We start from the raw sequence: 14,397 nt of genomic DNA, 5'->3' as shown, positions 1-14,397 counted from the left end.
CGAGAGGGACAGTGTCAATGGTAAGAGTGCAGAATTTTCAAATATTTTACATGCAATTGAAATTACTTCTGCATTAGAAAACTTGCCAGCAGCAGCTTGCTTCTTATTTTGTTCTATCCTTATTTTCTGCTCATATTTACAGGCAATTAGGAGAGCAACAACAAACCTAGTTAATATTAAGTTTGTGAAACTGGTTAAACACATGAACCACGTGTGTAGGACATAGAGTAATTTAAAATTCAGATGTCTTGGTCTCAGATCCTCCATGTGTTAGTCTGGAGTTAGAGATCAGTTAACCTCAACTCAAAAATACTTTGAAGCTCAAAACTCAGCAATGCACAAATCAATATTTAATTTGCAGTGAGTGAAGGAGTTAAAAATGTATCAGAAGCTATGTACAAAGTATACATTATAAAACACAAAATGAAATGAATACCAACATGCACTGCCAACAGACTCAGCAATTACAGATTAATATTTCAATGTAATTTCTTTCAATGCCCCCTGATTTAAACAAAAATTTGCACAACCAACCCATTCAAGTTACAAATGGTTTGTGTGCATCATTATTTGCATCATCCAAGACTATATTTTTCCTGCATATTTCTCTTTCTATCATAAGGAATATTGTAGTAGTGGAGAGGTTTTCTTGTCCTTGGGCTATTCACATCCCTGACTCCATCCCCCTTTCAAATTCCTGCATTCTTCAGAAATGTGAGATACAGTGAGCAGATCAAAACATGTCCTTGCTTCACAACACCTTTTAGGCCATTTTAATAATATGAGAGAACTGTAAAATAAGAAAATGCAAAGTTACCAGGATTTCCTGAACAGACTGTGGGTGACCTCAATTAGCCAGTCATCAGATCAGCTACACAGAAAACAAGGATGCTTGAAAACACAGAAACCAGGATTAACTGAAATGAGCCAATTTGCAGAAATTCTAAATTGCTGCCTTAACAGGCCTGAGGAAAAAAATAATAACTCTACCACCCCAAAAGCAACAAGCTTTTTGTTCAGTTTCTGTTATCTTCCAGAATTAACTAGAAAAATTTTAGCCCTGAGGCTAAACTTGGTGTTCTTCCTACAATTTGCTTTTCAAATGTTTACAGGTTCACACTCAGTTATCTTTAAAAATTATTTAAATTATTTCAATAAAAAACAAGAAAAAAGAGGCACATACTTAAGCAACAAATTTAAACTCCATCTAACTCACCAAAATAACAAAAAATTGGGATTTTTTCTGACAAAAATATATCACAGTTCACATGCAAATTGAGGATTTTGTTTTTTTAAATATAAACCAGGTGAGAAATTTGAATGAAATGCCTTTGCAGAGCCATCCAGCTGAGTGCAACACTCCTTCCCCACCCCAGTACTACTACACTTTGCCCTCTAAAAATTATGAAATGCAGAACTTACATCAGAAAAGCATTAGATGTCAATAGAAAAATTAACTCTGTATTGACATATCAGCTGCTTTTTCAATCTGCAATGCTCCCCTTAATGTAACAACTGCAAATTTTCTTTGATTCTTTAGTGGGAGTTTTAGTCAGACAAGCTAAACTGGCATCTTCTGACCCCTATTTCTCACATTCCTGGTATACAGATAATGCAGGAATGGCAGCAGCATTCTCTGGACATATGGATCTATTAATACAAAGACCATCAGGACATTAAGTAATTTACAATTAAATTTACAGTTTAAGTAATTAAGTAAATTACTGTGTCCCTTATGTCCTACTTTCTCCGTCATGAAGAGAGACCTGAATTAAGCCTGAATTCAGAGCAGTGTTTATTATCAGAAGTAACAGCAAAACCACTAATTCCTTGTATTAAAATCAAGATTCAGTGATTTTTATGTCACTCTAACTCTGGATTTACTGTGAAGTTCTTACTTAACCATTCCCTTCAAAAAGCTGAAGAGTAGCTGGTGCAAGTTTCACACCACATATGTTTATACACACACCCCCCAAAGAAAATCTTCCAGGTAGCTTTGGCTTGGCTTCTCTTCAGACCTTATCAAGAGGAGCACTCTGAACTGAAGCCCAGATTTCACCACCAACACCAAATGTTCTATTTTTCATTGATTACTTACATGACTACAAGATCTCCTGGAGAAAGTGGGCCTTAAATTAAGAACAGTCTCCAAAAAAATTGCTCCAAAAAGATACAGAAGTCACTGTGCATTGATCACCTTCATTTAGGGACACTCCTGTTTAGGATTTGGCATAGAGTAGAAGCAAAAGGCTCAAATTGGATACAAGTACATCCTATGCCTAGGAAATGTTTTAAGGTATCAAAGAAGGATTCATACAGAGCCCCTAATACCACACAAAATGAAGTGCAAATTAACATCCTGCTTGCTTGGGATTTTTTCCAAACCAAAAATAATTATGCAGAGGCATCTAAGGTAAATTATTCACCATAAGAGTCCAGTGAAAAGTTAGATGTAGAGAGATTTATAAGAGTCAGCATTGGTCACATTAAAGGCACAGGAATACAGGCTGAACTGTTCTGTTGAAAATAACTAGGATACAATATACTTTAGACTACCAGGAATATTATTACTAGCAAAAAACCCCACAAAACTACTTTCAGAAACAGAAGGAAGTATAATATACTCATGTATTTTTAGAAAAACCCTACCACTCCTTTTGGATATTATTCTTAACAGAGATCATTTAGTATAAATGAATAGGCTGAAGGAAGTACTCCATTATTACAGCTGTTTCAATTCCTTTGGACCTTAAAACTCTCTAAGATTCTGCCAAGCTTCTACCATCCTCTCCTGAAAGTTCAGCTGAGTAGACTGATACTGAAAGAGAGAAATGACAACACAGCCACCTGCTTACAATACACACAAAAATAACCTGGAATGCCAAACTTGGAGTCCTGTTGACAACTGTGACTTTTTATGTGCCCTTTTGCTCTGCACAGTCTAAATCCTAAAATAAGAAATGACCTTTTTTTTAAATGGGAAACCTGGTTGGCAATTTAAAGCCTGCACCTTCCACAACACAGCTGGGAGTGGATTGCTAACAATAAACCTTCCACTTGCTCTTAAAGGGCAGCATTTCAGTGGCACCTGGAACAGCTATTAACTCCTGCCAGGTGATCAAGGCTCCCTCTTGGTACAGATTTCATCTCATTTAATGCATTCATTTGCAGGTGCAGTTACAGACTCTTACTGCCTCTTTGTGTACTCTTCATCCTCCTTATTAAAAAAATGCTGCCCAAGCTGCATTTGTCTGGACTCTGGATAGGGAATTCAAGTTGTCTGCTTTACTTCTTAACTGGAAAGGAGAGTACTGATACACAGCTACTGGTAAGAAAGAAATAAAAGTAATCACATTACTTACTTCTCAGAGTCACCTAGTCTATACTCAAGACAGCAGTGTGAGTTGTGTGCAGTACATGAAAGCATAAAAAATAAACCACTTTTTTTGCCAATTCTTGTTACTGAAAAGGGATTTAATCAAATTCAAGCATATGAAAACACTGCATTCTTTCAAAAACTCAGTAGTTGCAAATGAAATTGGCATCTAAGGAATTGTGATGCGTTAGGAAGACTTATGCAACATCTCCAAGGAAAAGAGAATAACAAAACCAAATTATCTACAGGCATCTAGGCATGAAGGGGGGGTTCAGGTTGATTTAAAAGGTTTTACATAGGGTATTCATATAAAATTGATATGTCTTAGAAACACATGAGAAGGAAAGGAGTCATATCAAAGGCTTCCAATATCATCCCATGATTTTCCACCAGCTTTAAAACTAGGAAAGAATAACTAACCCTGCATAAACAAAATGAGAATACAAGCAAGAACAGTAATACCAGAGAAAACAGGGAGGGTTTAGTTAGTAAATGAAAAGTTACAAGGACTATTGGCTCAGTTGGTCAGGACTTGTTGATAAAACCAAGGTTGTGGGTTTGATCCCTGTATGGGCCATTCACTTTAGAGATGGACTCAATGATCATTGTGGGTTTCTTCAAACTCAGAATATTTTGTGAATCTATCAAGACTACTGAGATAGAGGGGAAAATAAATAAAGCAGTATGATGTTGGTACTTGTGAACAGGGTGAGGGAGACAAGTAATGGTTTCACTTTGCACGGTGCTGATAAGGGCTAGGCTGAAACACCAGGGGTGAAATTCCTGCCTCCCAGGCACTGCAAATAAAAACACATTTCAGGAAGTGCACTTCAGCCCACTTCCCTCCAGAGGAAGCTCTCCATGAATGTCTGCCAGGAAGCAACCCAGATCCTTCCCTTACCACAGCACACACAAACCAACCTTGGCAACCCCTGGGCTAGCACTTGCTGGTCCTGCTGCCTATTAAACTGGCCTTTTTTTTCCCAAATGTTTTATAACATGTCACTACATTTGTGTCCCCTAATATTCCTTCTCTTGTAAGGACACTCACTACAACCCTGCCCCACACTACAAGTCAGGATACAACACCACTAACAAACACTGCTATGAAAGAGAACAGGAAGCCTGGAAAGCTTCACTCTGGTTTTAAGGCAAAAATGGAAATTTTCAAGCCTTGAAAAGATTTGAATCCATCTGGTTTGAATTTTGGTCTTCTTACATTTTCAAAAAATTCTCTTCAGGTTTTCTTCTTACAACACCAAGGAATATTTTGATATGCAAGGTTGATAGGGAGTTGATTCAAAGTATCTGAAACCTGGACATACTGCAAAGTTAAGAAATCTACCACTTAGCAGTGAGGAGCACATTATCACTGATAATTTTGTATCAGAATGGTCTTGTTCAAAGATTCAGAATACTCTGCTGCTTTTAGAAACTTTCCTAGGCCAGAGCTAAACACTTTTGTGCATTTCCTACAATAAACAACAGCCAGTGCAGACCTTAACCCACTAACCAAGATGCAGGATCAAAGGCCAATTATAAATTACCACTGAGCAGGCTAAGTCTTCTTAAAGAAGCAGAGCTACAAACTTTACCTCAAATAATAACTAGAATATCATTACTCAAATCTGCCATTTAAACAGCCAGGAAGGGAGCAGCAGCAGCATTGCATGGCTATCCCTGGCATCATCAGAATGTGCTGCTCCAGGCCCATCCAAGCTGCATTACAAAGCAGTACTATTTACAGTCAGAATGTTTTCTGCTTGATGTTTCCCTATTCACATTTACCAGAGGGCTAACAACCAAAACAAATATTTTGTTTGGGATACAGAAGACCTTTGGCACCTCCAGAGGGAAAACTGAAGCTCTACTTCATTCTATCTCAATAACATATTCCAAGATAATCCAGACAGGCTGAAGTTTTATTGAACTTCACAGAGGGTTAAGACAATGCAGGACAATACCCCAAACACTGAAATTTATTTGCCCAAGCCCACATAGTCCCCTGAAAGAGACAACAGTTACTCTGGAGACAGTCTGAGGAGTATCAGCTATGTCAAGCACAGGCCAGGACAGAGCTCAGAAAGGCATCAGGCACCACACAGAGTGGTTTATGTTCCTTACATCCAAGCTCATTGCTCTGAAACCCTGGTGGTGCCTGTCAGCACAGACAGAGCACAGAGCCCCTGGAAGGGCCCAGCCTGAGAGAAGAGGATGTTCTGTACTGAACTCACACGTGTGAGCCCAGCTTGCCTGGAAGAAGCTGAAGTTTATCATAACCTTGGTGGCAACATAAATCTTTTTCTGCAATCACCCAGAAGTCCAGAAAAACAAACCAGTCAGGAAACCCAGCAAAATTCCACTTCCAGAAGCCAGGAGGAGCTATAAGCAAGCAGGTCTTACTGGCAAGGAGCATCATCCATTAATTAGCTTTACACCTGAGAAAAGAGTAGTTGTTCTTTACACCTCCAGTTGCCAACTGAAATCTTTTGAAACAAATTTTACATCAAGAGAAAAGCCCTGAATGTATTAAAACAAAATTACATGCATAACATCCAAAATACACAAGAATCTAGATCTCTGAGATTTCACTAGGGAAGCATTTCTAACCATAACAGATAAAAAGGAACATTAATTTGCCCATCTGCAATACTGCATTTAAACAAGTGTCTCTCATCCAACAGTAGTTTAATTCCACCTGAAATAAAACCATAAAGTTGGAAAGCACCTGAAGTCACCTGCAATAGAGATGCAATCCAGAGAACATCCTTTGGAAGCTGGTCCTTAGATGGAAGGACTGGCAGCACCTACTGTCAATGGCTGACCAGCATGTTTAAAATCACACCAATAAGTACATGTAAAATTACACAGTTTTATCTACACAATGCCTGCACCAGTACCATGCTCAAACACTGGCCTGAGGAACAAGTCAGAATTATAAAGCTAAACAGAACTGCTGCTCATAGTCCCTTCCTATTATATCATTTGTGTCTTCTGCACTCATTATCTGAGAATCATTGTAGCAGTTGGGTTGGAAAAGACCTCTAAGAACCATTGAGTCCAACTCATTGAGCATCAACTCAGCATTGCCAAGGCCACCATTAAACCATGTCACCAGTGTCACATCTACACATCTTTTGAATATTTCCAGGGATGGGGAGTCAAACAGTTCCCTGGCAGCCTGTTCCAATGTTTAACCATCCTTTTGGTGAAGGCATTTTTCCTAGTCCAATCTAAACCTCCCCTGCAGCAGCTGGAGACCAGTTCCTCTTGTCCTGTCCCTTGTTTCCTGGAAGAAGAGCCCAATCCCCATCTGTCTACAGCCTCCTGTCAGGAGTTGTAAAGAGCAATAAGGCCACCCCCTTCAGGCATTCAGGGACTCTGGATGAAGTTAGCAGAGCCATTTTGTCAAATTTCCTGCTTTTCTTTTATGGCCTTGATACCTGGTGAGTTAAATACAGAACTGCCAAGTGATTTCAGTGGTGTTCAAACCAGCAAGAGATCTGCTCCAAGTGCACATTTTAAATGTTACAACAAAAACAGGTATGTCAGTGCCCAGACCCAAAATTGAAACCTTTCATCCTCAGTTCTGTGACTCCATCCAGTACAAATACTTTTAAACCATAAGATGAATGGGTGAAGGCAGCACACTACCACTGCACACTTGTGTAAGACAAAGGCTTGAATACTGTCATGAGCAGACAAGGGTACAGGGAGCAAACAGGTCCTGATTCTATGGAACAAAGTATGTGATCACACCATGAAAAGGCTATCATGGTACAAGTAACAGCTTGACTTTTTGTAATATGAATACAAAAAGTAACAGTTTATAAAGCAGCTGGATAAAGAAGAGATGCAGTACATTGTTTTTGTCATTTCCACTGAACTGTCATTGCAGTATTTGCATTTACAATGCCACTTTCAAAGACAAACTAGTACTAATCCCTTTCTCCTACCAAATCCCCAGCCAGAAATAATAAAAACAAAAAACAAAAAACCCCCACAGACTTCAATGTAAACCTGACAAGTCAGAAGCACTTACAATCTACATTTAAGATTTTTCACTGTTTCCTCTTACTCTAAGTTGCATTTCACAGCTTTGTTATTCACTTGGCTGGTTTTCTATAAAGTCTTATCTAGGCAGGTACTGCAAGATATTTACCTAACAAACTAATAAATACTTTGTTGTCATGGTTTTACCAGGATATGACTCATTGGAACCATGTATTACAGGGAGCAAATGGTTTCAGTTCACAAAACATACAAGTGCACTCTTTTGCTTGTGACATCAGAACAGTTAGAGCTGTTCCTTTCAAAAGGTCAAACAAAATTAAAGGAAGCATTTAAAACCCCCTGAAATCACAGATCTCATTTGCAGGCCTTTACATATGATAAAATGTTTTGCTCTGACCTCCCTACCCTTTTTTTCTGGATTTCCCACACTATTAGCTCTCCATGTCCAGGAAATATTTTTCAAGTGTCTGGGCTTCTATCTCAATCATAAGTCAGAATTAACATGAGGCATAAGGTTACAAATTTTGATTTTAACTGATAAAAATATCAGTACTGGTTCCAACCAAAATACTTTGGGTTTTTTCCAACTTCAGTGACAAAACAGAAGACTACTACCTTTTAAGCCATTCAAACTTTCTCTTTGGAGTGACAAGAGTAGGTGGAATTCCTTGGAAAAAACTAACTGCATAATATAAATAAACATCATCCCATACCAGAAAGGTAAGGAAGAAATTGGAGAGAAGAAGCAAATATTCACCATAAACTTGAAACCTGAAGTTTAAGAAAGGCTGACGACATCCAGAAGTAAACTACTGAAGAATAAATACATCTATCCCTGCAAATTTAGATGGTCAGGAGACATTAAGTGACCCTCTGCTCCATATATTATGCATACAAGACCACACCCTGAAGTCTCATTAGGGGCCTGCTCCATGTGAAATGTGGGCAGCCACATCACCTTTGTTGTCAAGTGTATCACAGCCCAGGCAAGATCATTAATGACTCTAAACCAGGTGATACCACAGTTTTAAATAAGGGTAATCACATCCACAAGTTAGATTCAAAAGTGCTCCTGAAGTAGCAGGAGATAAATTTTGTTACCTGCCAAAGCAACAGGAAAAATATTTAATACAGGCTCCCAAACCACTAACCACAGGGAAGGCTGTAGAAAGGGGGGGAAACTGAACCACAAAGACAAAATAAGGATCTAACAAGTTATTCTAGCCACACTCAAATGTAAGAATATTCCAAACATCCATATATATGAGCAACAGTAAAGGCAGAAGTCAGAAATACCAACTACACTGAGGAGTAAAACTGAAATTTTCAAATATAACCATTCACCCTGGAGACGGAGTGTCACAAGGAATCAAAAATATGCAGACCAGAAATAAATTCCTATAATACAAAGAATACTGTGGCTGTAACTTCTCTATTCCTGCTTTCAGCTAAACTTCTTCATATTAGGTCAAGCACCCCCACAGCAAAGGTTTTGTTCTATTAAGACCCATTTCTTTGCACAACAGAAAAGCAGAACATGAGAATAGAGAATTATTAGTATTTTGCTCCAAAAGGCAGCACATGGGAGTGGTCAGACAATTTTCATCCAAGTGTCTTTGGCAGGTGAGAAAACACCTCCTCCCATGTACAATAATTTAATTGCTGCACAAGGCTGCCCACCTCCATACCCTTGGGCTGAATGGAAGGACCATGAACAGGCTGTCAGAGAAAAGCCAATTCCAGGAGGCTCAGGGAAAAAACAAAGAAATTCTGTTATAACACCCACTGTTTAACAACCAGGATTTTCAACAATAATTACAAGGAAAGAACAGCAACAACAAAATCTCATCTTGACCTGCTTTACCCAGAATAAAACTCAGTGAAAAATTGAAATCATCATCTGTTGTACATACCCTATGTAGACTTTCCAGCTCTCAGCAGCAGGTGCTCAATACAGGATGAAACATGAAATCTGAAACAAATATTTAAAATTCATTAGGGTATTCTCTTAACTAATGTCAAGGCAGTCAAACACCCAAAAAACTTCAGAGCAAATTAACTGATATTCCTGTTACAAAGACAACTTCCTAAGGAACCAGCTGCAGTACATATCCTATTTTACAAGTGCAGATTATTTAGATAGAAGTCCTTAGGAAAGGAGCAAAAAAAAAACAAAAACCCCACCCTAAAACAAAACACAGAAGATTGTAGAAGTGGAAGCCAAAGACTTATATTTGAATTCAAAACAGACAAGTTGCCTGAAATCCTGCTGGTCCCATGAAAGTAAATTAAAAATTTCCTGAATTATATGGATTTGTTATTTTGAAGGAGGAGGGTTAAAGCATCACAAAATGAACCTTTATTACTGATAATATACATTTAATAGCAAAAACAAGTGAGTGCTGAAAACCATGATGAGTGATTCAAAGCATTAGCAGTATCCAGATCTAGAATTAGAAAGTGGCTCCCTGGAAAATAAAAAGTGTGTAGGAGGAACTAGTGAAAAGCATTTATTTCCTCAGGGTATGTGCATCACAGGGCAGCCAAGCCAGTTCTCAGCTGAAGAAACAAATACATAAAGATATTGCTCAATACACACATAATACACAGAAAGTTGTGGGATTGTATCTTAAAGAAAACAATTGATCCAAAAGAATCTACAGTCAAGTAGAGAATTGAGTTTATTACTTTGCTAGTTGTTTTTCTTCCTTCCCTTTCAAACAAATATATACTATAGGGACAAAGACAGTACCAATAGAAAGCCCAAGCTTATATATTATGCACATAAAACCGGATTTCTAAGAACTGTTTCCCAAACTTTATTCACCTTGGATACTTAATCTTCCACACACATAAGGACCATCAAAAGATTTCCACCAAAAATCTCATGAGATAAAGTAACATAGAAAGTTTAAATAATCTCTGCACAGTTTTTGCTTTCATCTAAGCCATAATAAACTGGGTGTGGTGGGAAGAAAAGTAAAATACTTTATTTCAACATGAGAACCAGAAAAGAGTCAGAGACATTTTTACCTGAAACACACATCCATACCATGGAAAAAAACATTAGCAAGAACTTGAACTGCTTTCATGGTGCTACATAAGATGAACAGCACTGCCTCCAAATCCTGATTTTATGGATAACACAGAATCTGCTAAGTCAGGCTGTCCCACCATCTCTGCCAGACTGAGTGGCAAATGACAGCTTTCCCCAGAATCACGCCTGCTCTGAACATTTTTATGGAATTAGTCATGATTTGGGACAATTTGTAAAAACACTGATAATTAACACAATGGGAATGATAACATGGCAAGTTTTTATGAAAAGGCAAATTGCTCATTAGACTGTTTCTCAGCCTGAGAAACCCATGCACTTAGTGATTTAACTAAAGATGTTTTCTGATAAGACAAAAGCTACTTTTAATTTCCAAGGCCAGTAATAATGCCCTTTCCCTACTCTGGAAAGTTACATCAGTAGCACCCTTAAAACACTTGCTAAAATAATTGTCTATGTAATACCATGGGACTTATATGCAGCATCAAAAAAGCATCAAATACTAGAAAAATATTATTTTAATTGCTGAGGCATCGATAATGCAAACACTTACAGGCATGTTAAATTTTCCACACAAGTTCTCCCACTGATTTTCAATAGAACCACCCATGTGTGTAAAATTCAGTGTACAAATGCATGGCACTGTGATTTGATTTGATGTTGGAAGGCAATCCCAGAGGACAGATAAAGGGCCTCTCATCTGTTCATTAGCTGCTACAAGTAATGCAGTCAGGACCATCCAAACATGGCATCATTTCTTCTCCCTCAGCCTTTTCCAGGCACACCTTCCCAATATTTGTTTTCACAGGTTACTTACTGATTGACTTCATTCATCAATTACTTAGGCAGCAAGTGGTGACAAGAACTCTATGCTAAACTCAAGTCCAACCAGTTGTAACACTTCTTAAAACACCAGTTAGTCTCCTCTAATAGGGATAAAATGCTGAAAGCTTCTAAGAGGTCAAAAGGAGATTAAACATAAAAAATGTTTTGGGTTGTTTGTGCTTTTATTTTGACTTCTTGTAAAAAAAAAAATTAAAAATCTATGGATCTTACAAAATGATTTCTTTAAAATAAATAAAAAAAAACCAAAAAACCCAAGTAAGTACATCTGCTCAGTGCAAAAATTAGAAGGAGGATTTTTCATAGATTCTGAAATTTCTCTACCTTTTACCACATGGGAAAGGTTTCCAGCAAAGAGACAATATTTAAATGTTAATTTAACACTTTTTGTAGTGGAAAACTATTCCCTTTTAGACTTTTCCCAGCCAGCTGCAAGTCAGACACTTGGTCCAGTTTTGCTTTTTTATTTTTTCTTGTTCTGCTTTGTCTATCCCTGTAATACTCTACTCTTAAAATCAACACAGAATTCTACCTATTTGCAATTAAAATATAAATTACTTGTAGATCTAATTGTCCACATACAAGGCCTGAAAGTTCAAGTTTTGTCCTCCAGTATCATTCCATTCCCTCTCTAATTTGATTCCTTCCCCAAGGACACCACTGATCCATTAGACAATTACCAGTATTCAGGAGTAAAAATCTTAATTTATCTTCTAGGTACAGAGTTCCTTCCTTAGCTACCTTATGTTTCCAGCTACCTTTAAAGCTCTTTGATTTTGCTTTTCAAGAAAATTTGTCCTCTTCACCCTTTTCACACACAGACACCTCTCCTTCCAACCCCTTCCCAGATTCTCCACTCCATTTCAACACAGCAGTGACCTCAAGGACCTCAATCTCCACAAAGCTCAATATGAACCACTAAAGACCAACATTCATTGTTTCACTTCCCTCTCCTAACTCTGATCCACAGCAACAAAGCAAATAAACAATTTTATGCACTGCAATGTTTCTATCCTTACAAACACTTAAATCTGGTCTCTGACAATGCCCCTTTGGCTCTACAGTCAAAGGAAAACTCCACAAAGATCACAGAAGACACAAAAGACTTGAAGAGCTCTGTCAGTGCAGGGAAAGAACAGGAACAGCAACAGCCAGCACAAGTAATATCTTCTTTAACAGAGATGAGACAATTATAGCCAAGTTATCTGCAATGTTATTCCTGTAGCTGTACTCTCCTGTATCTTGCACAAACAACTGAATCCAGTGAACTTTGGCAGTCACTGAGCAACCACAAACAAATTTCCATCAGTGAACTGCACACTGTTCACTGGGAACTATTCTCCAGCCACTTGTTTTAAGGAGGCAGAAAGGGTCTAAGCTTTAATGTTTTAACAAGATAGGAAGTGAAGCATTCCATAGATCTTTTTCAAAAGTGTAGTCTGGACACAAAAAAAGGGGGGATGAAGCTGCATCAGGGGGAATTCAGATTGGACATGAGGAAAAGACTCTTCACAACAAAGGTTGTCAGTCACTGGAACAGGCTCCCCAAGGAAACAGTCATGGCACCAAGCCTTAGCTGGACTCGGTGGTCCTTTTGTGTCCCTTCCAACTTTTACAAACATGCAATCCTAAATTATCTCACCACTGCCCCATACCTCAAGCAGAGAGGTCAGCAGACCTGTCTGGAGCACTTCCAGCAGCAGCACCAAAAACACTGCCATGCAGAAGAATAATTACAACACAGCCCTGAGTACAATCTATTAACAAAAAACCCTGACCTTCAGAAGAAGCCCCAGAAGAGTCAGGGCAGTTACTGAATTCTAGACTGACTCAAAAGCACTTTTTGCACAGCTAGTGCTGTGAGGATTTAATAGCCTTGTTTCAGAATAATTGGCATACAAGCACTTATTGCATCTTACCATTGCACAGTGGCTTGGCCACCAGAAGAATATAGTCCCTAATGCAGAATCTGGACACCTCACTGGACCCAAACATAGAGCCTAAGCACATCACCTCAAAAGACACCCCCCCTATGGCCACTGTCAGCTGCACCACCAGCTCCTCTGCAGAAATTTTTAACCAGGCTGATCTAACTTAATTGAGGAAAGAAGTACAACCTTCAGTAACATCTCAATTCCATACTATCCTAAAAACACATACACACACACAAAAGGTTCATACTTACTGTTACCTCCTATTCACGTGAGCCATCAGATAAAATCAGCTAAAAAGACAAAGCTTTAACAACACAGAACAAGTTCAACATAACACTTCAAACTGCTGTAACACAGACTCAGTCCAAAAAACTATCATATTTCAAGTGACAGCTGTGCATTAAGTCTCACATTATATGCACATGGGCACCACTCTCCCCCTCCTCACTTCATTTTGACTGTGCTCCAAATCCTTTCTCAAACTCGCCACTTTCATCTTGCATTTCCAAACTGATCTTGACCCAGCTACCCACAAGGTCTTGCCTTGTTTTTCTACTTCTATCAACCTCAAGCGTAAGGTATTCACAGGAATGTGTTTTATGCACATTTATTTTCCCAACTTGTGCAGTCCTCACCCTTTTTGTACTTTCATTCTATGATCTCTCCCTCGATATAACATGATCAGTGTTCCTACTCCCACCTGAGAATACTGGTGCTCAGTATTTATTTCCACAGAGGTACCAAATGCTTTTTTTGAAAGAGAGAACTGCAATCCCCATTTAACAGCAAAAAGCCACACAGAAAAATACATTCTAGAACTCCAAAATCTGTTTCCTAGGAAGGGAAGCTCTGTTCAATACTCTCTTCACATTGTGAAACAGTTTAAAGGTTTCGTTTGCCTTTAAGAGAAGAAAAAGCTGATTCAGTTGTAAAATGAAGCCAACATTACACACTCCTGTCTTGAAGAATTCCCTCTCCTCTTCTGATGAAAGGAGAGCAAGACCCAACACTGGCTGCTGGAAGCCCTGGAAGCCTGAGAGGAGCAGTGCAGCCATCACAAAGAAACCCCCCTCCACTGAGCTGAATGAGCAGGGGCTGGAATCCTATGACACAACTAAACTTCTGCTTCATTTAAATCCCCATCTGAGGATTAACTGTGCTGCACACCAGCTTCC

At 38.6% G+C, this 14,397-nt stretch overlaps 1 protein-coding gene across 6 annotated transcripts in view; it reads right to left on the bottom strand.

Annotated features, from left to right (window-relative positions):
- The window catches only part of PTK2 (protein tyrosine kinase 2), a 188,169-nt gene that overhangs the window by 163,687 nt on the left and 10,085 nt on the right, over positions 1-14,397 (bottom strand). For all 6 annotated transcript variants that reach the window (XM_079302187.1, XM_079302186.1, XM_079302188.1 and 3 more), the window contains one exon: positions 9,304-9,362. The gene's annotated coding sequence lies outside the window, so the exon portion shown is untranslated. The remainder of the gene's footprint in view (positions 1-9,303; positions 9,363-14,397) is intronic.

The sequence above is a fragment of the Erithacus rubecula genome, assembly GCF_903797595.1.
Source record: "Erithacus rubecula genome assembly, chromosome: 3".
Taxonomy (NCBI): Eukaryota; Metazoa; Chordata; class Aves; order Passeriformes; family Muscicapidae; genus Erithacus; species Erithacus rubecula.
Note: the sequence above shows the minus strand (reverse complement) of the source record. Positions and strands in the feature narration are given on the sequence as shown.